General features: G+C 39.8%; 1 protein-coding gene across 2 annotated transcripts in view; it reads right to left on the bottom strand.

The window, feature by feature from the left end:
• The window catches only part of BMPR1B (bone morphogenetic protein receptor type 1B), a 228,063-nt gene that overhangs the window by 142,225 nt on the left and 62,679 nt on the right, over positions 1-23,159 (bottom strand). The gene's annotated exons all lie outside the window — the stretch shown is intronic.

The raw sequence follows: 23,159 nt of genomic DNA, 5'->3' as shown, positions 1-23,159 counted from the left end.
TTAGCAAAGTCACGTCCAACCCATCGCGACCCCATGGGCAACATTCCTCCAGGCCTTCCTGTCTTCCACAATCCCCCGGAGTCCACTTAAGCTCACGCTGACTGCTTCAGTGACTTCATCTAGCCACCTCATCCTCTGCCGTCCCCTTCTTCTTTTGCCATCTATTGTTCCCAGCATTAGACTCTTCTCCAGGGAGTCCTTCCTTCTCATTAGGTGGCCAAAGTATTTGAGTTTCATATGCAGTATCTGCCCTTCTAAAGAACAGTCAGGGTTGATAGGGGTGATGATTTGTGCCTTATTTGCATTTTTATAATAAAACATCTGTATCTTTAACAGCTGAATTTTAGGTTTTAAAAAGTACAACCATCCACCACTGTTTACTTCTCTTCTGTCCCCAGTAGCACCAAGGCTGTACTGAGGTGAAACCTGAAAGTACCACATCCTATGAACTAGTAAAGCCAAGCTTATATGTCTGCAAAGCCTCCTGCCCTGTTTCATCTGAACATTCTCACCGTGATGAAACATCGTGACTTCAACATGCTCCAAAGGCCAGAAGTGTAACTGGAGGATCATGACATTGTTTTACAAACCCATAAACAACTGCAAGTAAGGAATTACCCATGCAGAAAATGCCTCGTATAGAAAAGGTCCAATTCAGCCTTTATCCTTGTCTGAAACTGCTCTGCTTACAAATGTTACTTCTGTAATATTTTGCCTAATGAAGAAATCTGAAAACCTCAAAAGCTTGCATGCTTTTGGTGACCTTTGAGCTGGCCTAGCAAAGTTATATGGTTACGGATATGAACCTCTATTAAGACTGGGTTAAATGAATCACATGATGCCATTACAACCAGAAATCAGACTCAGTAAATACTTAAATGGTGTAGTCCTTAAAAGTTGCCATTTCCCAACATTTTGGAGCTTGAATGAGTTTGAAGAGCCTGAGCCCTTAACAAAACATTTCATGCCAGGCTTTTGTCAACTCCATTTTTCCTCATGGCCAGCTCAGCTTACCTTCGCACTTTGTAATTTCTTACCACATTTTTTAGACTTGCCACTTCATTAAATGTTTCCAACATGAAAATATGGAAAGAGTCAATAATGCCTCCAGCATGAGAAGAATTCATTTTTGCCCATTTTTTAGACCGTGTTTTCACTCATCATTCACAGATTATTAAAGCTTTATCTAAGCTCAGCATCTGTGTTGGCAGGAATTACTTTCATTAAGCTACACTAAGACGCTGCCAGATTATTAAATGGGTTCACACATTCAAAATCACCACAGTGGGAAATCATTAGCCCTACTGCTGGCAAAGTGAATTCTATGATTAACTACCAACACTGCCATAGGCAATCATCCTTCCTGTCTGAGAGTGCTGTTCTGCCAGTCAAACTGCTGGACTGCAAGAGTCCTTCCAATGCTTGAGTTAGAATGGCAGGGCGATGTTCAGTAATACCCCCCTTAATGTCTCCCTACCGGCTTTTATAGGATAATCCATAACTAGAAGATTAGTGATAGAATGCTGCCTGGCAATATCTCCTTCAAATTGAGATAGTTGGAAAAGTGACCGCTAAACATCCTTGCCAATCCCACACAATTAGTCATAGTTCCCACAACCATGTGACCTCACATACTTGTCACTCTTGTGTATCTCATAATTAAGATCCTTTTCGCTTGCAAAGAGTAGGCTACCCAGATGTCACCCAAGTAGCAACCAACACTGCACACAGATAAGGATTCCATGGGTAAGTACACTAGGGATGGGGAACTTCATTCAGCCCTAGGCTTGAACTTCCATATCAGAGAAGCTTTCAGAGAATACATTCCCAGTAGCTGGAAAGGCCAAGGCAAAGGGGATGGTGCCAAAGGCAAAAGGATGGCGCTCAAAACAGACAGACAGACAACGTATATATAAGTTTAACCATCTTACTGCTAGTATGGACAAACTACTTACCTGTGATTGTGAATGTCTGAGTGGTTTGTCTGTGAATTCACATGCATGGGTTATACGCCTGTGCAGAACAATATTTTGGAACATTCTAGAGTTTACTACAGAATTAGGTGGGAACCCCACTCATCTCTTCTGCACACACTCAAACATGGTTCCTGCTTGCCTCTCAGTTCCAGGTCTGTCACAGTAAAGGGAAAAAAAACGGTATGCCAATGAAGCTGGAAGGAGAGAGGGGAATGGGAGTTCATAGATGACCACAGTTTCAAGTGAAGAATAGCAATCTGTTCTTCATGATCTCTGTAATTCACACATTTGGGTAATTAGAAAGCAAAATTCACAGGGCAAGGAAGATGTCCCTCAACAACTCAAGAAAGAACCTATTTTGAAGGTTCTGTCACTGTGAGCTCTGATGGGTAGGTAGTAATGGCTGACAAATATAAGTAGTTGAGCCCTGGTAGCTGCATTATAGAGCTGTGAGAAAGAAACTCCTCTGAGAAAAGCTGGTCAACAAAGCCATGTCTCTGGCTGAATGGTTCTTCACTTGAAAGGAAACTAATCAACATGGCAGTAGGCAAAATGGATGACTGAGACCATCCATTTTACATGATGCTGGGTTGATACCAGCTGATCCTTTTAAGACCAGAGTGACAAATGAAGAGATGTGGTTAGCTTTGATGCCAGATTCTATTAGATGAATTGCCTTTTTCTTTTTGTTCTTAGTTTCGGAGCCCAGTTATTTGCAAGTCAGTTACTTCAGAACTTGGTTTGTTTGGCCTGCTCATTACTGACTGCAGGTTTCAAAGTTCTGGTATCAAGAGGCTGGTCCAGGAGTCATGGTCTGGACTACTCTGGGGTGGGGGGTGTAGGACAGATTGGAATGTATGAAAAGGGACTGGAAGCATCTTATAAATGGAAGCTAAGAAATTATGGAAGGGTTGGTTTTGTGTGGTTGTATCTGGCACCTTCAGTGCTTCCTCTCAAAGGAGGATTCAGAGACCTTTTGCCCTACTTGAGGAAGACCTCACAGTGGAAGGAAGAATTTTCTCTGGATGTCTCTCTGAAGCACAACAAATAGTTGGTGTGTCTCTCAGGTGAAAGTATTTTCTTTTCTGAAGGAAGCCTTGGAGACTAATGCAAATGAATGTCCTTCATATATACTGCACATATAATAGAAAACTTATTAAAATATATAGTACAAAAATTAAAGGATCATGAAACAATCATAGAAGGTATAAACACAGAGGATGGCTACTTTTAAAAATGTGCAAGTTATTCTGTAACTGAACTGTTAAAACCTTCTAATAAAATAATCAACAGGAGCTCCAAGGATTGATCAGGGAACGAATGTGAAATCAAGAGTAAATCAAGTTTTTTCTATGTCCCTGATACAGCTGAAGAAGCATTTCAGAAGACTCCATTTCAGTTTAGAAGTATTAAATTAGTAACCACCAGGAGAGAGATAGAGAGAATAAAAGAGAGAAAAAATGATTTCTCTGAAAGCCTCCCACAGGTAGTACATTTTATTATGGAAATCTGATGTCCACCAACAGCTGCATGCCTGCCTGTTCTCCCAGCTGGATAAATTTGCTGGGAAGGCACTGAACTCACAGCTGTGGAGGGGGAAGGGAGTGAAACAATGATATACAGTGAGTGGAGATCACTTAAAGCAGACTAAACATTTCAGCATCAAATTCCTTCTTGACCCATATTATGTGCATGCGGCAAGGCAGACAAAGATGGACTTTTATGCAAGCCTAAAATACAGCTCTAATTAAGACTCAATCCAGAGTGGAAAATATCAACCCATAAAAGAATAACAGTTTTCTTAAATATATAATTTGCTGATTGTTTAATTGGAATGCAGGTTTCGCCAAGTCTTAAGGCTCATCACTAAAAATATATACACAGAACATGCTACTTATAGGATGACATGCATGGAAGAGACCTTGTATGAGATTTGCCATTTGCAATTATAATATACATACCAATGGAAACAATAACAGCGTTGTTTCAGTGGGTGGGTGCACTTTTGTTGCCTGACAAGTGCAGCCTCAAGTGAAAATGATCCATCAGATCAAGCGTCAAACGTACAGGTGCCATTGCCCCCCTCCCGCCCCCAAGTCAAATTAGTTGCAACTTGCCAAGAGTTCAATAACTGGTGCATCAACAATTAATCCTGATTCTACTGACTCCCCCACCCCTCAAAAAAAAAAAAAAATGAGGGAAGTTATAGGAATGCCTTTTATCCAATATAGGGGCAATTACACCCATAGATTTGATAAAAGGTGTCAAAAAGTTACTTTAGAACACATCTTTGACACAATCAAGGTGATCAAGAGCAGCAATAACAATAGCAATTGCAATAATAAGCACCTAGCTTGAGAAATTAATCCCTATGGACAAAATAATTTGACTTGTGTCTGTTACGACGTTTTCTTGGCAGAAGCTTTGTGGCAGTCTCAACTTGGAATGAAAAATATATTAGCCGTTTGCTGCTTGAAACGCAAAAAGAAAATGTTTAACATTTTTTACTTGAAGTCCTATTTCCATAATTATTTATTGGAAGTAACAAACCCAGAAGACTGCAGTTCTGTTAAAACAATATGGTGCAACTCAAGCCAAAGCCGATCTCTATTAAACAGCTGTCACGGCTTAGCAGATGGCTGACTTATTCTGCCCTTAAAGTTAATACCTTTCCCATTTCTCAAGTATTACTGTATAACTGGTGATAGCAATTAGAGAAGTGAGATTAATGGCAATGTGCGTATCACTTATACCATATTCCATACAAACAAGTAACGCAAGGCTGAACTAGCTGCAGCAGAAAATGGGGTGGAGGACTACTGAATTATCATATCTAATTCTCATCCACTCAACTTCAATATTTAGATAAACTCACTATATGATTCAGGGAAGATAATGAATTTTGAAGGTGGAGAACATGCTCTGCATGCATCCAGATTCAATTGTGTATTTCCAGGTAGGGTTGGGAAAGACTCGTCTCTGGACAGCCACTCTAGTCGGTGTCTCCAATATTTGCAATATGTTCCAATGGCATTTTATCACTTTCTTTGAGTTTCTCTGAGCCCAGGAGTGACAGCTAATTTACTTGTTCAGTGCTGAGGAGCTTGGCCAGGTGGAGGCCTTGCCCCCATCCTGCCTGAACCATCCAGCCACTGTGCGTACGGAATGCTGGACTAGATGGACCTTTGGTCTGATCCAGCACGGCTTGTATAAGATAGTCTCACAATAGTATGACTTTTACACATTGCAGTGATTTTCTCTGCATATTATAGGGAAGAGGAAGAGAAGTAGATACAGGATGCATTCAAGCTGTAAAGTCTGCATCTGGTGTAATACCCACTCTAAGGTGATAATGCTATACCTTCAATTCTTCAAGCAAATAGGATTGAACAAGAGGAAGAAGTACAAATCCCTACTTTTAGCATGACGCCCCAAGGCAGGTCTTTAAGCGACTTACTTATTCCCACTAAAATATGAATGGGGAAGTCAGAGTACAAACCATGAATAAATTTTTCCACATATTTTTCACATCTAAAAGTCCACAGAGAGGTTTTATAGAGTCCAAGAAATACTACATAACAGTGATAATATATAGTCTTCCAGTCCAATACTCAGAAGCAACATTTTATCAGCATTTCAAGCTTGGGTTGGGATCCTTGGCTGCCTCTTTTGCAGATCATGGGAAGGTACTGCCTCCTCTACTTTTTCAGAGCTGCACTCCTGCAATTCTTTCCTGAATGCCCTGAACTACTGGGCAAAAGATGATCATCTGCACATGGTCTACTACTTTCCACAGTTGCATCTGTGCACATAGTAAACACTATTTATTCTGAAAGCACGATAGAAAGTACTTTATTTTAAGTAGGACATTCTGGTTAATAAGTTCATTGACAGAATTAATGGATGACAATTGTAAGTAAAAAAATTAACAAATCAATGCCACATAGGCAAGCATGTCAGTTTCAAAGCTGTAATTAATATTTTAGTGTAATTATCCTTAGTAACTATGGGACGAAATACATATATGTCACTGAACACATACATCACAAAGTGAAATACAACTAATAAATAGTGACAGCAGAGTGGGGTTTTTTTTTTCAATTAAACATCTATTCTCCCCTAGCTTCATCAGACTTCCTACTTCACTTTCACAGTTATTAGGAGAAGGAATGGTTATTCAAAATACTGAAAGATACAGCAGCACCTAAAGCCTCATTAATTCTGAGCCCAGCTGCACTAACAAGTTCTGGTTTGTTAATCCACAAACAACCCACAGATCACAACCTGACAGCAAAACATGGATTCTGTTCATGGGTTATTTTGTTGCCTGAGAACAGTCATTATTTTGCTTCTTGTCACCGAATTGAAGAGAAGATAGCAGCTTGCATAGAATGAAAAGGAGAAGTGCAGGCCTGACATTTTGACAGAACCAGGTCTATGGACCTATTGCTCACAAATGTCTAATGCCTGTGGCTCCTTGTGGCACCCATGGCTCAAAAAGCATCTCATTTTTATCCGTTACAGGTCAAAATGTGTTTCATGATCACACACATGTGTAAGATCTAAAATTGCTTTCCTCTGCATCCTTACCCCTTTTTCCAATTGTGCCATGCCTTTTAGACTGTAAGCCTAGGATGAAAATGGTCTTGTTTTTATTTGTTATCTATTAACCACTCCAGAATGTGATAAACCTGCTTTGAACAATCTTCCTAGACCATACACTTTCCCTTAGAGTCCTCCTGAGACGATATGCAAGCTTCAGCTCCCTCACAGCAGCAAAACAATGCTAAATGCTGGGCAACATCCCATCCATAGCGTGCCTACTCAGCTAATGTGGGCCAACAGACTGGGCAGAGGTGGCTGTTGAAGGAGACTGTGGGTTCAGAACAAGGAAGGGCAACCAACTACCATAAAGGAACCCAATCAAAGATAAGATGTCAGCACTAATACTTCGTGGAGACACCTCTCTGTTAAGCATGGCTGGAAGGACAAAGGTCCACCAAATCTCACCCTAAGAGGAAAATGGCAAAGAATTATACTTGTGACACAGTTCAAATTCTCATCAGAATGCACTGTTCATGTAGGCTTCAAGGCAGACTATATCAGGATTTGTGTAACTTATTTAAAGAACTTTGCTGAAATTCTAGTTGTCTGCCCAGCTCAACTTCTTCATCCTTCTCTTCCTCCTCCTCCTCTTCTTGCCAATTAGTAAATATTTATGACACCACCAGTCATGTCTATTTACAGTGCCCAATAAAGGTACACAGGCAAAACAGTGAGATTCCTGCACACACAAAGCTTACTAACTAAAACAAAGTCATAGGAAACACAGGGAAGAGAGAATATGAGCATATGGCATTATACAACCTTTACTTGTTTTATGAACCAAGTTATCTAGTGAGAGAATAAAAACACTGTAACGGTTGAAAATAACATACCACACAAACCAGATAAAGGTTCTGTAGCACCTTCAAGATAAGTAAGGTTAATTTGTCAAGATTGTCATCTGTTCCAGAAATCCAGCATCAACATCACTCTTGTTCTCCAGGAACTTACCTGTGCAAAGAAGTGGTTGAATTGAACCAGATTTTTGGTTAATGGGACAAATGGATCTGCAACATCACTAGCCCATAATACACTCAGATATTCCTGATAGTGAGGCCTTAAAAAAAAACAGGCCTATTAAAATTTTCTTGGCACATCCCTTGGTTCTGATCACTTTGCTGATCAAAAGCTGGACTATCATTATCTCAGTGTCATTTACATGGAGCAGAAAAGCTGCTACACTTCGTAACATAAAACACCCAAAAAGTACACAGCAGCTGTTCATATTTGCAAGAAAAGTCTGTTATACTAATGATGTCACGGAAAAAGTCTGGAATCAATTAAAATGGATCAGACAGGCAAGCCATTCAACCCTTCGAAACAATACATGTTCATATACTGCAACATCTGCATCATAGAACAAGGCAGCAACAAATGGATCCTTTAAAAATATTATCATCATCATTGGACAATCTGTATGCTTTCACTGTTTTATTTAACACAACCCAGCTCACTACTGGATAGGAATAAATGTGCAAAGCCACAAAACTATCAAACAGATGATCGGAGTGCTATATCCCTGCACCAAGAGTCTTCTCTACAGTACATGTATGTACTACATTTGAATATCTAAGGGTTTTGGGGGAACATGGTTCTTGTTGGCTTGCTCCACTGTAAGAGTACTAGGAACAGTGATCAACACTGGAGAGTAAAAGCATAAAGAATGCCTAGAAGAATAAACCAATTTGGTCATTGTTGAAAATGTTATCCCTTTGAACTTCAGTTATTGCTTATAGTAAAAGCTTTGTGTTACCATGTCAATGGCATTTGTGTAACAAGCACCAAAACTAAGTTAACTTTTCTAGTTTCAAATTTTCATTGCCTTCGAAATCCCTTCGAAGGGACTCGGCAAGAGTCCCAGACTGGTTTGTCAAACCAGCTGAAGTCTTAGCTATTTTATAAAGGTAGATGGTTTAATAGTGTGTGATTTCAGTTCTTTCTGAACTACTCTGTTTGCTCAAAACTACATGAAATTATAAAGAAACCTACACACATTTGTCTAACGAACACACAGAATGTAAGTTTGTCATTGTCAGAGAAAAATATGATTGAACTATCCCTTTTTTAAGTACCATGTACTGTTCACTTCCCTAAGGATACTTTCAGATGTGGGTGCAAAGTATTCTTTTTTTCCATTTTTGTTGCTTCTGGAACTGCAACACTCAGTCCCTTTCTCTTCTGTGTTTTCTTATGAAGCAACCTACCATATTCTGCCCACATCAGTGGGTATTTCATGATGAAATCTACCTGAGGACTGACATATATCTTCATACTCATACAGCCTATTTCAATCTTTCTTTTTCAGGTATGTTCAGTTATTGACTGCAACCCAGTTGGGCAGAGACCTGAAACTACAGCAGGGTTGTGTCAATAAAATTAACTCCCTACATTAGAATTAGAGGGTAAGACCATTATTGAGTCACAGAGGCCAGTGCTGAAGTCAGTATCCCAGCACAGAAGCTATGCTTCCTTAGTCGCTCCTTTCAACAATGTGCCTGTCGTAGCCTACAAAAGGGAGAAAACAATCTGGGTTGATGTGGGTTTGCCAAGCAACAGAATACTGGACGGGCTTGAGGAATCCCTGCAGTATCACTCCAGGTTTCACAGGAGGCTTGGACAAGAGACCCTCACCTGGCTCCTCTTCACCAATGACTCTGCCTTCTCATACGCAGGAGTCTAATTCTCCTCTTCTTCCTGGTGTCACCCACTTGTTTCCTAGGCAGAAAGCTAATGAATGCGTAGGCAGAGCAAGGAGTGGGCAGAAAGACAGCTGCAATGGTGACAAGGAAGAACAATTGTGGGGACTGCCAGCAAGCCTCTGCTAGTTGTGGAACCTCCGGAGGTTCCAAAGCCATGTTGACCCTTGATGCCAGCCCTGAATCTGGACATATTCGGTACAATGAAAAGTCAGAAGCCAGTGCTTCAATTAATAATGTTTTGTCATGCGAGCAAAACTCAAAAAAGGAAAGAAAAATGGCAGAACTAAGTATTAAAATGGTAGTGCTTAAGAAATACCATTCAGTCATACATCTTTTATACCATCAAGATTAAGTTGATACTAGTACTTCAGCGTTCTTATACTGCATAGAAAAATATGATTATTTTACCAGCACATATCTTCTGGATTACTTCAAGGGCACCATCTTATGCACGATTATACAGAAAGTGGTTCTACTACTTCCAGCATGCCCCAGCCAACATGCTTCTACAGAACTGTAAATCCAGTCCACCACCTTACATCTTGTTACCATGTGCATTAAGCAAGTCAAGGCAGATTGGTGAGGCTCTTTCAGTTAATGTTGCATGTTTCATCCACCCTGAGACTATTTAAACAAATCAGAGATCTTTAAGACCAGATCCATTTAGTCTTAAGTCCCACTGATTTCAAAAGGTCTGCTCTAAGTATGACTAAGTCTGGATCCAACCCTATGTAAATAAAACAGTTCTTACACTGCTAAAGCCCCTCCCATGATGAACACATAGCACTACAACTTTAGCACGCAAATCTCATGTGCTTAGGAAGAAGTGCTCTGTTTTCAAGTTTTCCATGATACAGACTAGACAGGTGTATTCCCTCAAGACAAAGAAAACTCAGGTCCCCTTCCCACTTATCACAGGAACTTGTTTCTCAGAAGCAAAACAACATGCTACTATCATTAAGAGTTTGAAAACGGTATCATCTGAGCAGACCTACCTGCACAGGCTAGTCCCTCTGAATCTTTGCCCCAGAAAACCATGGGAATTGACTCCAAAATCAAAGATTACATACTCAAGGACACAGTGCAGGTGACTGTTCTTGTGCAAGGGGAGAGGGGCTCCCCCCCTTTTTTTTAAATGGAAGCAGCTGCAAAGGCCCTGATACATATGGATCATGCTGTGTATAAGCTTTTTCATATATATTTTCCTGATTTATATCAGAGTGAGAGAGAGAGATCTTGAAGCTGCTATTCACTGCACAAGGGGAAACATGCGCGCACACACACACACACACACACACACACTACAGAAACTGAGAAACAGAATGAGGAATAATATACAATGGTCCAGTCTTTTGAGAAAATAGCCCAGAATGATGCAGGAAACCTTTCAATTGGAAACAAGGATAAGCAATAGCTAGGCAGTTTGTGTTACTTTTACCCAGTTCGTGGGAATAAACATAAAACCTCACAATTCAGAGCCCCATGTCCTGTATTTATTTGGCAAACAAATGGCCCAGATCTGTAACATTCATTCTTCTGCAAGGTGGAAATATCCATGGAAACAGAAGGGACCTTAAAGAATGCTGTTTGAGCCAAGAGGAACTTTATCCCTGTTTACTGAGTAGAAATTTATTGTTTCCTAATCAAAGAAAAGGGAAAAAGATTCTAAAGGTGTCCCAAACATTTTTAAAATATTTCCAACTGTAATGAGTAAAACAGAGATACAATAAAATATTACTACAAATTCTTTGAACTATAAATGTATCTCAGTCTGGCAACATAGCCATCTTCTGGAACAACTCACATAAAGCTATAGTAAAAACTGAGCAGCCACTAAAATACTTCCCAAAAATGCCTGTGTTAAAACAGGCTTATAGAAAGCAGGAGACTCTTCAATTACTTTATACATTCAGTTCCACTGAACAGAGTATGCAATGTAAAGATACAACTCCAGAGGAAAACAAATACCTTATTTCTCCCTCTCTTCCAATACACATGCAGAGCATATGTTGTATGTCACACAGGCAAACAAACATACATGAAAAATATATAGAATACATATATGCACATACACTTACTAGCATATATGCTTGCACAGTTGCACTAGTTCCTTATAAGGCAATGGTCACAACTGTCGCTTTCCCTCATCATTCGGGCAAGTGTTTGTTAAATCACACAAGGATTGGTTTTCCCTAGGCACAGCATCATTAGCACTAGTGCTGAGGCACGACTGTTTACTATGCATAGTATACAGAATTGACTAACAATTACTGTGCTATTTTAAGCTTATTACAGATTTGTTCCTAGTAGGCCAAGGAGCAAATCATTCATTTTCAGGAATCCTGAAGTGAGATATTTAAAAAGCATACAGATGAACAGGAAGATGCATCCGTAAAGCCTTAGTCATACTTACGTTAAGGAAGCATGCATTCTTTTCTTGTTCATTAAAATCTCAAAAGTGAGATTTTAAACCCTGGCAACCCCTGGTGTAGTGTTGTTTACAAGCCACCATTTCTTAGAGAAAACCAAAACAGCATATGAAGCTGTTAACTTCGGTTAACAGTTAATGTTAACTTTGGCTCGCTGTTATTTCTGACTTCACAAACCATGGGCAGGGCAGCATGCAGCCACCATTTTTTAATATTCAACCCTTGTTCAAGGGTTGTCATGTCATGTGTGCTGTATGACCCCAGTTGCTGTGGGCTATGTGAGGGTTAAACATCTCACATCCATTGGTCTGATTTAGGGTTGTGTGAGGGTTGTTTAACCCTTGCATGACTCACGCTTGCTGGGTTCAGACAACACAATCCCCTAGTGGAGATTGCATATGCAATATGACATCCACCTACCCAATATCTCTAGTAAATGCCAGGGCTTTCCACTAGTGACTGAAACGAGTTGTTCAATGTTTTATTAGTGAATACTCCACCATCATAAAAACACCTTCTCTTGAGTGAAGCAAGGCTTAACAATTTGTTTTCCCCAGAACAGTGCTACTTTAAGAAATGCAAGAAATGCTTCTGAAAGAGAAAAAACACATTTTGGTGCACATTATTATTATAGAAAAGGAATACTGAAGGCTAAATGGATGTTTCTGAAAGGTAAGTGTAGCATCTTAGCATGCTGGACCAAGACTTGAGAGATATGGATTCTGGTTCTCACTCAGTCGTGAAGTGCAGTAGGTGTGTTAGGGCCAGTACTCACTCTCTGCCCAACCTACCTTGCAGGGTAGTTCTTGCTAGGATAACATGCAAGAAAAATACCATGTAAGTTCCACTTGATATCTTGCAAGGGGAAAAAGGAAGCTCTGAAATGTAGTAACAAATACTGAGTAATAAATCTAATAATAAAATTAATCACAAAGGGACTGCTAATTCTTCAAATATGTAAATTTGAATGGAATTGTTGATGGAATCAACTGAATTGGTTGTACAACTAATGGCTATTCCACAGGCTGAAAACACTTGAGTATTGTCATTCATTAAATGAGTATATATGTAATAGTTTATGCCTTTGCACAATTAGATTTTCAGAATGGTATCATGGAGCAAACTGACAAACCACAATGAGCCAATATCTCTATTGTGGAAATAATCATGAAATGGAGGCAAAGCCTTCCAGGCAAGGAGCTCCTAGTGCTAGCAACCCAAAGCCATGGCGCAGCTCATTTTCTTCATTAAGACAAGGGTAGAGGAAACATGTAGGAGGCAGAGTACTAGGAACAGAAAAGCTCAGGCTGAAAGCACCCAAAGAGCGACTGATCCATTGAATCCACACAACTTTTGTCTGCACTAATCCTAAAATTCAAAATATTCTTTCAAACTTTTAAAACTTGGGCCATGAAGCCAGAGCATGAGCTTTAAATCTTCAGCAAAGAAAATTAATGCTTGGGTGTTTGTTAAGTTTCAGTGTCTCTCCTACAGAAATTTAGGTCAGACTATAAAAGAGACAAACAGCAGTGTTTTGACTGCCTGCTTTACATATGAATTGTGTTGTAGCATTATGAATTGAATAGCCAACTAACAGCACACAGTCTGTAAACAGTATATTTTTTTAATTCCAGAGACCAATCAATGGAACTAAACATTTAACTAAATTCTTGAATGAGCAATGCTAAACTATTACTTCCTAATTCTAAAGAGCTTTAGGGCTTAAACAAATATCCAGACTTGCTTATAACCTGTTGTATCTTCCAGTTTACTGAAGTCTGGATGGTTCTTGGCAGTACGGAAATATAACCCTACGCTCCAGACCTGCCAGCTAATAGACTACTTGGTCGAGGATCCTCTTATATCTTAACCTGACATGCACTGATAGCCCAGGAGACAGCCTGGCAGAATGGTGAAAACCAGGCAGAACTGTGAGCAGGATGGGGGTGGCACAAGGCAGAAGCATGCATGCTGTGTCTATACTGCCCCAGACAACCCTTGATGGTGTAACCTTACACCAACCCTAGACCTCGTGCAAATAAATTTCCTTTCCACTGACTTCAGTGGAATGGAAAAACATTAAAAATAGCCAGCCCCATGTCAACAATCTTCCCACGGACACTGCCATCGCAGAAGACTGGGTGCTGACTTAACATCCTATCTTATCCCCCACAGCTTTGCTAGTATTAAAAAACGGCTACACAGGGAGACCTGTGTTAAGGCACACAACTTGAGGCTACACCTCTCTGACCTGGAACACATGGCACACACAATTGTGAACCTTCCATGGGAAGCAGGGAGAAAGACATCTGGACAAAAGGCGAGTTCTCTCCACAAAATTGCCAGTTTAAGCTCCCTGGGCACAAGAGGTTTCTGCTGAGAATCCTAACAGAGATATCGGTTTGGACACTGGGCACAAACACCACCCTACTCCAATCCTCGGGACCCTGGGACAGAGCAACCCACACAAGAAAGTAAAGAAGCAAACACTTGCTGTGAAACAGGACTGATGCAATGTTGTCACCCTTCAGCCCTTGACTTCATACAAGGGTAATGTGTCTTACCATCAGTTGCTGATTCCAGAGTGCCATGGAGGGATGGGACCTCAGCATGGCACCCTCTCCTAGAATAGGTCAGAGGGCTCCTTTTCTAATCTTAGCTCTTCAAGGGGGGAAACATCCAGCCCCCCAGACCAGATCAGAAAAGCCAGACTCAGTTCCTCATCCCATGTAAAAAAGTTGTTGGCAAGAACTGGAGCCTCTCAATTTGGATCGCATGCAACCTCAAGCTAAACTTACAATCAAGGAAGGAGGGACAATTAAATTAAAACAGGTTATACAGAGAACCCGTGGAAGGCCCTGGTCGCCACTCCACCTGTGCAGGTTAGCAAAAGCCTCTGTTACCTCGCTGCTCACAGAAGAAAGAAGAGGAGCAAAATAGCAAATAGCAACATTCCACGAGGCTCTGAGAACAGAAGTTCATGTAAGAAATTTCCACTTTCTCTACAGCTTTACAAAGGCCATTGCCAAATCAATGCACATCCTTCACCTTCTGAAAGCCCCCAAAATCCCTGGCATCCAAGTTATATAGCTTACTCAATAAAAAGACTTTATCCTCTTTTGCTTTTTGTTCCTTTTGGTTTGGGTCTTCCCCTCCCCTGAGAATGATTTTGTTTTCTGGAAGAATGGGAAGGAGAGAAGAATGTTTGGTCCTGCTCCTGGTTCCTCTTTCCTTTACCTTTCTTGAGGCAAATTGGGAAACTAGATCCTATGACAAATTAAAAAGAATAAACAGTTTATAAAAGACAGAGATGTTTCATACCACATTTTGGAAAAGGATAGCTTTAATAAGCAGGTTTTAAATCCGTAAGGAATGATTTGAAAATTATTTTGCTGAATTCTGAAACAAGTTATCTTGGAATCCTAAACTCCCTATGATCCCTTTAAGTGATCCAGGAAAATATCGAAATTTGACATTTCCAATATTCAGCATTAAGGACATGCGATATCCACTTGGGCAGAAGAAGCAATTTTCAACATCATGTTCCCCCAAATGTCTCATCCTGATCACTAGAAATATTTTATTAATATTGCCTAAAACAACAAACTCTTAATGTATATCATTTACTGAGATTTAATTTAAGAATTTCAAAAGCCGCTTTCATACTTTCCAATTTTGGGGGCTCCCTTTTCCAGCATTTTAGTGTAGTATAAGCCTCATTAAAATGTTTACCACATACCAAATGACAATAAACGTTAGTATTCCAAGAAGTCAATATTTGCCAAACACATAACAAGGGCACCACAGTTATTTCCTGTTCTAAATTTAGGGGGAACTGGGGTATACCTAAAAACATTTTAAGAACCATCTTAAACAGAAAACACTGTATGCATTTCACATATTCTTCTTCTAACACTTGATTAGAGTGCATGCAATATTTATTTTGAAAAACAAGTGACAATAAACTTTCCATTTAGGCAGAACCAATGGACTCACACTAGACTAACTCCTTGCCGTGGAAAGCAACAACGAGCCTTCCTTCCATGACCACCCAGTGTGCCTGCTGTGCCTCCAAACTTCCTGAAAGTCCATGCAGGGATATAATATTTGACTGAGACAACACAGGAAGGCATATCTTTACTTCCTACCACACCAATGGCCAGTATCAGGGACAAATATTTTTCAGTGCGCCAGCTCTTCAAAGGCAATGAAAGGAAAATGGTTGTTACAGCAAAGGGGATGGATAGCTTGACTATGGAGTAACTGCCTTTGGTGCTTTATGCAAATGAAAGAAAAGGACTGATACAGAGAAGTACATCCTTTAATGATCCAAAATAGCAAAATTCAACAAAAAAGACATCTGAAATGGTAAGACATCCCTACAGATGTGAAAGCTTTGGGTAAGAAGAGAGAGCCAGTATGGAGTATTGGTTAAGAGTATGGGAATGAGACTGAGGTGACTGGGATTGTGGTCCCTGCTCAGTCCAACCTACCTCACAGGGTTGTGGAGACAGGATTGAGAACAGGAGGAGAATGATGTGAGCCACTTTGCATTCATTGGGAAAAGTGAGATATAAATCTACTAAGAAAAAAAAGGCAGGCAGGCAGGCAATTTTTCACTTGCAAAAATACCCATGGGGAAAAAAGACATTTGAGGGGTTTTGTCCTGATCTCCCCACCCCCATTTCTTCTGGTTCCCCTGCCCTCCAGGTCTTCACTATTTCTAGAAATGCTATACAGAAAAAGACAGCCTTGCTTTAGTTAATGACCTTTCTGCCCAGTACTGCAGGAACACTAAATGACAGAGTGTAGAAACACTTGCCTTGGGAAGTACTAAACGTTTAAAAGCAAAATGAAACCTTTTAAAGTACAGGGAAGGAACTGTGTCACCTCACCAGTAATGTCACACGCAGTTCCTTGATAGCTGCACAGTGCTTGATGGTTGAAAATGTGACCCTTTGGAATTGGAGTACCTATGCGTGCCAAGCTGGATTTCAGCCCATAGAAACAAGTATAGTGTAACCCTGGTAAATGACTACTTGAAGCTTTCAGGATGAAAGATATTCTATGTTGCTGTCATATATGTCAGTCTGCCAGTGCTTTTAGATCTGTGTGGGAAGCTCATCTTATCGTCCATGAAAGCTCATGAGGTGCTAATACAAGATCATGCCTTCTTCTTGGTTGCACCCTCACTTTGGAGCGCTCTCCCCAAAGATGCATGCCTGGCACCAACTAGGCTGACATTCTGGAGTAAGGCTAAAGCATCAGGGTATTAGCCAGGAACCAACAGTGACATACAATTCAGGTGTGGTATCTTGGCCATCGTTTTTGGTCCAGGTAAAAACTCCAAGTCAAAAGTGAGAGTGTCAAGGAAAGAAAACATGAACAAATAATGTATCATAGGGGTTAAGCCATTCAACATTGAAAAGGATAATGATAAAAATTAAAAAATGTAATTTGTAATCAGCAAGGCTTGTGATTCATCACAAACTGCAATTTCTTGAGAAACTTCACAGCATCCCTTACAGAAAACCTATTTATTCTACCTAATGCTACTGTATATTAATTTAATGCTCACAGCAATTCATTATGCTAGTGAAATATTATTTACTGATACAACTGGAGGAAAACTCAAAGTACCTAATATTACTTAATAGTAAGTAATATTTAATTCTTTAAACAACTAAAGCTGAGCTATCTGAAGAACCATCTGTCGCATTTCTAAATCTGCCAGTTATTCAGATTTATATGACTGTCCCATTTGAAAAGGCTCATTTGTACAGCTTTCTTTTGCATCTCTCCCAAATTGGAGAAAGCTAAGATTGGTCTCTGGTCTCTTGGCTTTTTGCAAAAGGGTTAAGAGACATCTACTTAATTTGGCATTTTTAAATTGGGAGCAATGGTTTTAATATTGTTTATTGTCTTAATATGACTTTACTGATTTTATGTTTATCTGTATTATTGCTTGTATTTGAATGGTTTTACACTGCCTTTACACATTTACAGAAGGGTGGCATATTAATTAATTAATAGCCTCTACAAGATATCTGCATAGCTTTTGATTACTTTCTGCACAAATCAAAGCTCTTTGTTTAACAATGTGCTCACACACTAATAGTACCATTTTAATTAACCACATAATACTGAACACACGGTCCTATATTGTTGCTTTTGCTGCATTTTCCATAGTGGAGCTTACAAATACAAGCAGATATACAAATGTATCTGCTTGGCCTGAAACATATGCCTATTATTTATTTGCAAATGAAATGCACTGAGTAGATGAGGAAAAAACTTCTGGGAATAAAACAGATCTAGATATGCCTAGACACCATCTGACCGCTAAACAGTGGAAATTGTTCTGTTTGTCCACATATTTTTAAATGTAGTCAGAGGGGAAATTCATTTGACACCAGGGTGATCTGCTCTTCCCTTTAGCTCAGTCTGCACTGCAGAATACTGGAACCAACAAGTATGAGTGTTCTCAACTGGAATCTCTTCTGTATGCAGAAGAAGCCACTGCAGGTTTGCTCTTGCTTCTTCCTATGGATATCTTTCTGCTAAAATAAGAGATCAACTCTATCTAGAATATAGAGTTAGATAAACAGACAGGAATATAGAATAAAATTAGAAATGCAGTACAAAACACAATTATAAGTAAGCCTCACTGAACACATCCAAGGCTACAACCCTAAATTCACATACATAAAGAAGTCCACTGGAATAATTAGTGTGTTGCCAAACCAGTATCTAATAGTTATTTATTTATTTATTTATTCAAAAATTTCTATGCCGCCCCATTCGCCAAAGCCTCGGGGCAGCTTACAAAACATCAGTTAAAATATAAAACACTAAAAATATAAAACACATTAATATTATAAAATAAGTCACCCTGGCCGAAGAATTAAGGAAATAATATTAGCAGTTAAAATGACGTTTGAATAAAAAGGTCTTCACCTGGCGCCGAAAAACAAATAATGATGGCGCCAGGCGGACCTCTCTGGGGAGCGCATTCCATATTTGCATGGAGTGTCACAGAATTATTTGCAACATTAATATAACAATGCAAGACAATCGAGCCTAGCTTCAAAGCTTTTAAACCATCTGTATCAAATGCATATTGATCTGGAAAGTGCCCCTCCCCACTTCATCTCCAAGTCAGAACTCACTTTGGTAACAGGGCTGAAAATAATGCAGAAATATGCTCTTAGCACCATGGCTCAAATTGTAAAATGCTTGCAACATGTATTAAAAATTAAAAGATGCTGAACACATTATAGTGATTAAAAGAGAGAGAGAAAGAAATTTTCCAATACAGAGGTGTCAGCACCAATGCCCCAGCCAAGTTTCTCCTTAGTTAATTACCTCTTAAATAACCTAAATTTCCTTTACACTTGTCATTGGGCATGTTATTATCCATTTCCTCAACCCAATTATGACTTGCTACCATTACTATATACTTTTTTTGTTTGTTTTTGCAACAGTATCAGAGTTCCATCAGGGAATTTTATTTGGCAATTCCAAATTACACTAACTAATAAATGAGGGATATGTGCTAGTTCCTCTTGCTTCTGGTTTTAACACCAAAAGTGGGCACTTGGGAAAACATCCATGCAAACCTGAGCACAGCTGCAAGGAATCCCGATTCACATTGCAGAAGATCAGATGAATAAAGAAACCTCTGTTACAGGGAAGGACCAGTTCAGATACAATGTGAATTCAGTAGCTACAGGTAGGATGGACCGAAAAGTTATTCTCTGTGGTGTTCCATGTGGAATGGCTACAAGAGGTATTCTGTTTATTATCTGCAACACAGACACACATCATCTGCAGGGCATCTTCTATGGCCACACATAAAAGCAGTTTCTAGCCTCTTGGCAAGTTAATCAAAATAATGCATTCAACAGCATGCATTCAGATAAAAAATGTACCTGAAAATATGCACCTTTTCAAAATGGGCACGAATGCATTTTAATCGGTGGGAGACAACTGTGTAGCATTCAAAGAGATGGAGAATCCATGCATATATTTGGGAAAATAAAGATGAAATATCTGGATTTTCATGCAGAAGGAAAAAAGAATGCTCGCAATCTGATACAAAGCTGAGTCAACCCGAGCTTTGAGATGGAATTCAGCATTTTGCTGGAGAGCGTATCCCAGTCCTGCTTCTGCCCATCACGCTGCCCCTTCATTAAAGGAGGGACTCAACTTTTCAAACATGACCACTCAGCATGAGAGAATGAATGTCCTAGTCCTGTTACGACGTTTGCTGCATCGTGAGGCCCTTTTGGGACCTTAACAAAAATGCCTTTGATACCCAGAGTCTCAGTACCACCAAAGTTGATGTCTTCCGCCTCACATGTCACATGCTTCAATGAGCAAAACACTTTCCAATTAAATAACTACCAAGGAAAAGATTTGAAGCCATTGTAGGCCTCCGTGTAACTGATTACACAGTATTACAAGCAAAAAGGTCACTTGGAGGTCAATTTCTAACTTGCATTCCTTGACTAATTAAAATCCAAAAATCATAGAGATTTTGAAGCTAAATGATGATAGTGACATGAACATTGAAAATAACTGAATGCCTCAGAATTAAAATTATCCACTTGCCCATTAATGAAAACTGGCATATAGTCAATCACCCTAATTAAGACTGCTTGAAACATTCCAATCCCATCAGCCTGGATTTTTCTTCTGAAATGTGTAAAATAACAAGAAGTGATGATGTATTAAATACAAGACTAAAGAGACACATATGATTATCTATCTTTGGATAGCTATGCTTTGGGCAGGCTCTTATCCAAAGAATTGCTTAGAACAGGGTTTGTCAAACCAACATTCACAAGGCCAGGCTGAGCTGCTCACCAAGCAGTTTTCCCTTTCTGCAAGTAAATGGAGCATTTCAGCCATTCAGTTCCCCAGAGCAGGGAATTCTTCATGTCAGAGAATGCTGGAGAGGAGGAGCAAAGTCCATCCCACCAACCAAGGTTCCTTGGGGCAAGATGTACCTTGGCAAGGAGTGACCTCTACCCACCCTCCAGCTCATTTTGGCATGTAGGATTTTTCCTTACCCCATGCAAATGAATGGGGGAACTACTCTATTAACTTACACAGAGATGGTGAGAAAGGAGGGGAATAAAAGGAAGAGGAACCAGAGAGAGGGTGAACATAAAAAGAGGGACCAGAGAGAAGAAGAAGAAGAGAAAGAGAGATGTAATGAGCTAGAGGGAAAGAAGGATGGATGGATGGATGGATGGGAAGTCAGGAAGCAAGAGAGGAGAGAAAAGAATTAAAGCCAGATGCCCTCCCATTAGAGAAGTTCTGAGGGATACATATTTTTCACCTTTTGAAAGCTGATGCTGGTAGTAATACATGAATTTTATCAAGCACCAGACGAAAGAAACAGCTGGCAAGGAGTGCTTGGACTACTGGATCACAAGAGGTTTTGCTCTGAGCGAATACAAGGCCATAATGCCAAACTTGTTTTTTAATGCCATTTGGTACAGATTGACTAAAGACTTTTCTACCCATATGTCTGGAATAGATGGCTTTAGGATATATCCAATGTTAGTCTAACTCAAATACAATTCATTTGAATGAGTTTACTCTAAATAAGACTAACAACGCATACAGTCTTTTGTACTCCAAGGAAGATCTGGTAGTGTCATGATGACAAATCTTCACTACTCGTGAGCAATATCACAGAAGGTTCCTGACCCAAATTCACCTAAAATAAGTAAGGTATCCCTGGAGTAGAAAGGATATTTCCCAATGCTACACATGATCACTTTCAAGAAAAAAGATTGTCTCTCTCCATATTTTTCAATAGGGTACAATACACTTTTTTCCCTTCCTGTCCTGTCCCGTCCCTTCCCTTCCACCATAATGTATCAATACAATTTATTAAGGCAACCTATTAAAGAAAAAGTAGCAAACTGCAATGTGTGGCCCATTATACAGCACTGAAATTACACTGATAATACTTTGTTCCAAATAACGAACAAAGGAATATTTCATTAAATCCTACCTCTCTTTCTGGACAAATACTTCACAGCTATATAATACTGCCTTGCACAATAAACATGGAAGTACAGGAAACAGTTCATAGGGAAATTCCATCCCCAGTTTCATGCCACTTGGCGCAACTGGTCAATTATTCCCAGTTTCCATAATGCAGATCTTGGATGCTCCTCATCCTGAATTGCCCTTTAAAATTATGCTCCATAGTTTAACAAGCATGGCACTCATTGGGATGTCAAGAAATGCTGCAGGAAAGGATTCCTTTTGGTCAATTTGGTGCAGTTAGTGTATACACCTGATTGCGGGGACTCTGAATCACAGTTGCATTGGCAAAGTTTATTTTCTTTAATAACAAAAGCAGAACTTGTCCCTGGAAAAACAGGACTGAGCCGTCCTATAACCTATTCTTCAAAATATCGTGAGAGGAAACGATGTGTGCTGGAAAGTCTGGTGTACTTTCCACTCTCTCAGGCGCCAAGAGAATAAAGTTGTGCCAATACTATGGGGCTTGTTGGAATGGGACGAGAGATCCATGGTGCATACACCCAGGCTGGTCTAGTCTCTTTCTGTATGCCTACAATTCTGAGCATACAAGGAGATAAGCTGTTCAAAAGTGGGACAATTCTGGATAAACACTATAGGTGTTCTTAAAGAAACTAGACAGAACTGATTTCATATCTACTAGACTCTCCTTCCACCAGCCCTCTAGCAGTCCTCCATATCAAGATACTGGACATGGAAGTTTCATGGTCCTTTCAGGGGACCAAGCCAGCAGCTCTCTAGCCAGATTTACTTAAATCTCAGTGATTTACTTGATTCATTGTGACCCTGAATTCAGAAAAACGTATCTTTGAATGCAGTGGAGAGGACAGAATTAGGACTAGCCCAGCTGCCTTATAGCGAGGTGGCTGTCTGTTCCAGTTGCCAAGCAGATTACCGACAATAAGCACAGAAAGCCTGAACCTCTTATCTGCTCCAAGACCAAGCCAAATGGTCACTCGGTGGTACAGGATTTGCTGGATTGTACTGCTCAGGCGTTGCAGACATAGATGTGTAGTTGATGTTCCATGTGCAAATCCTCCAGCATACATAATGTCAAGATACCAAGGGAAGTCCTATTTCTTCCCAATGGGTCCATTTCAGGTCATCGTGGCACTTTCAAACACACAATCCTCCATGTGGTCTATGTAAGTTATCTATGTGTGTCCTGCAGAACTGATACTGGTATCCATGTATGTCGCACTTGGTATCTCAAAAGAACTACCAACAGAATGGTAAAAAAAAATCTCCTTAAATCCAAGCAGACTCTCTTTTCTAGCCTGTAACAAAATAACCAGATACAGACTCCAATTATATTTGCATCAGGCACCTAGTGTGAAAGTAAGCTATTTAGGGCATTTCCAGAAAGAAATCCAGAAGTTATCCTA

Source organism: Varanus komodoensis, unplaced genomic scaffold (assembly GCF_004798865.1).
Source record: "Varanus komodoensis strain SLA01 unplaced genomic scaffold, ASM479886v1 scaffold2, whole genome shotgun sequence".
In the NCBI taxonomy this organism is placed as follows: domain Eukaryota; kingdom Metazoa; phylum Chordata; class Lepidosauria; order Squamata; family Varanidae; genus Varanus; species Varanus komodoensis.
This window is presented reverse-complemented; position numbering and strand designations above follow the sequence as displayed.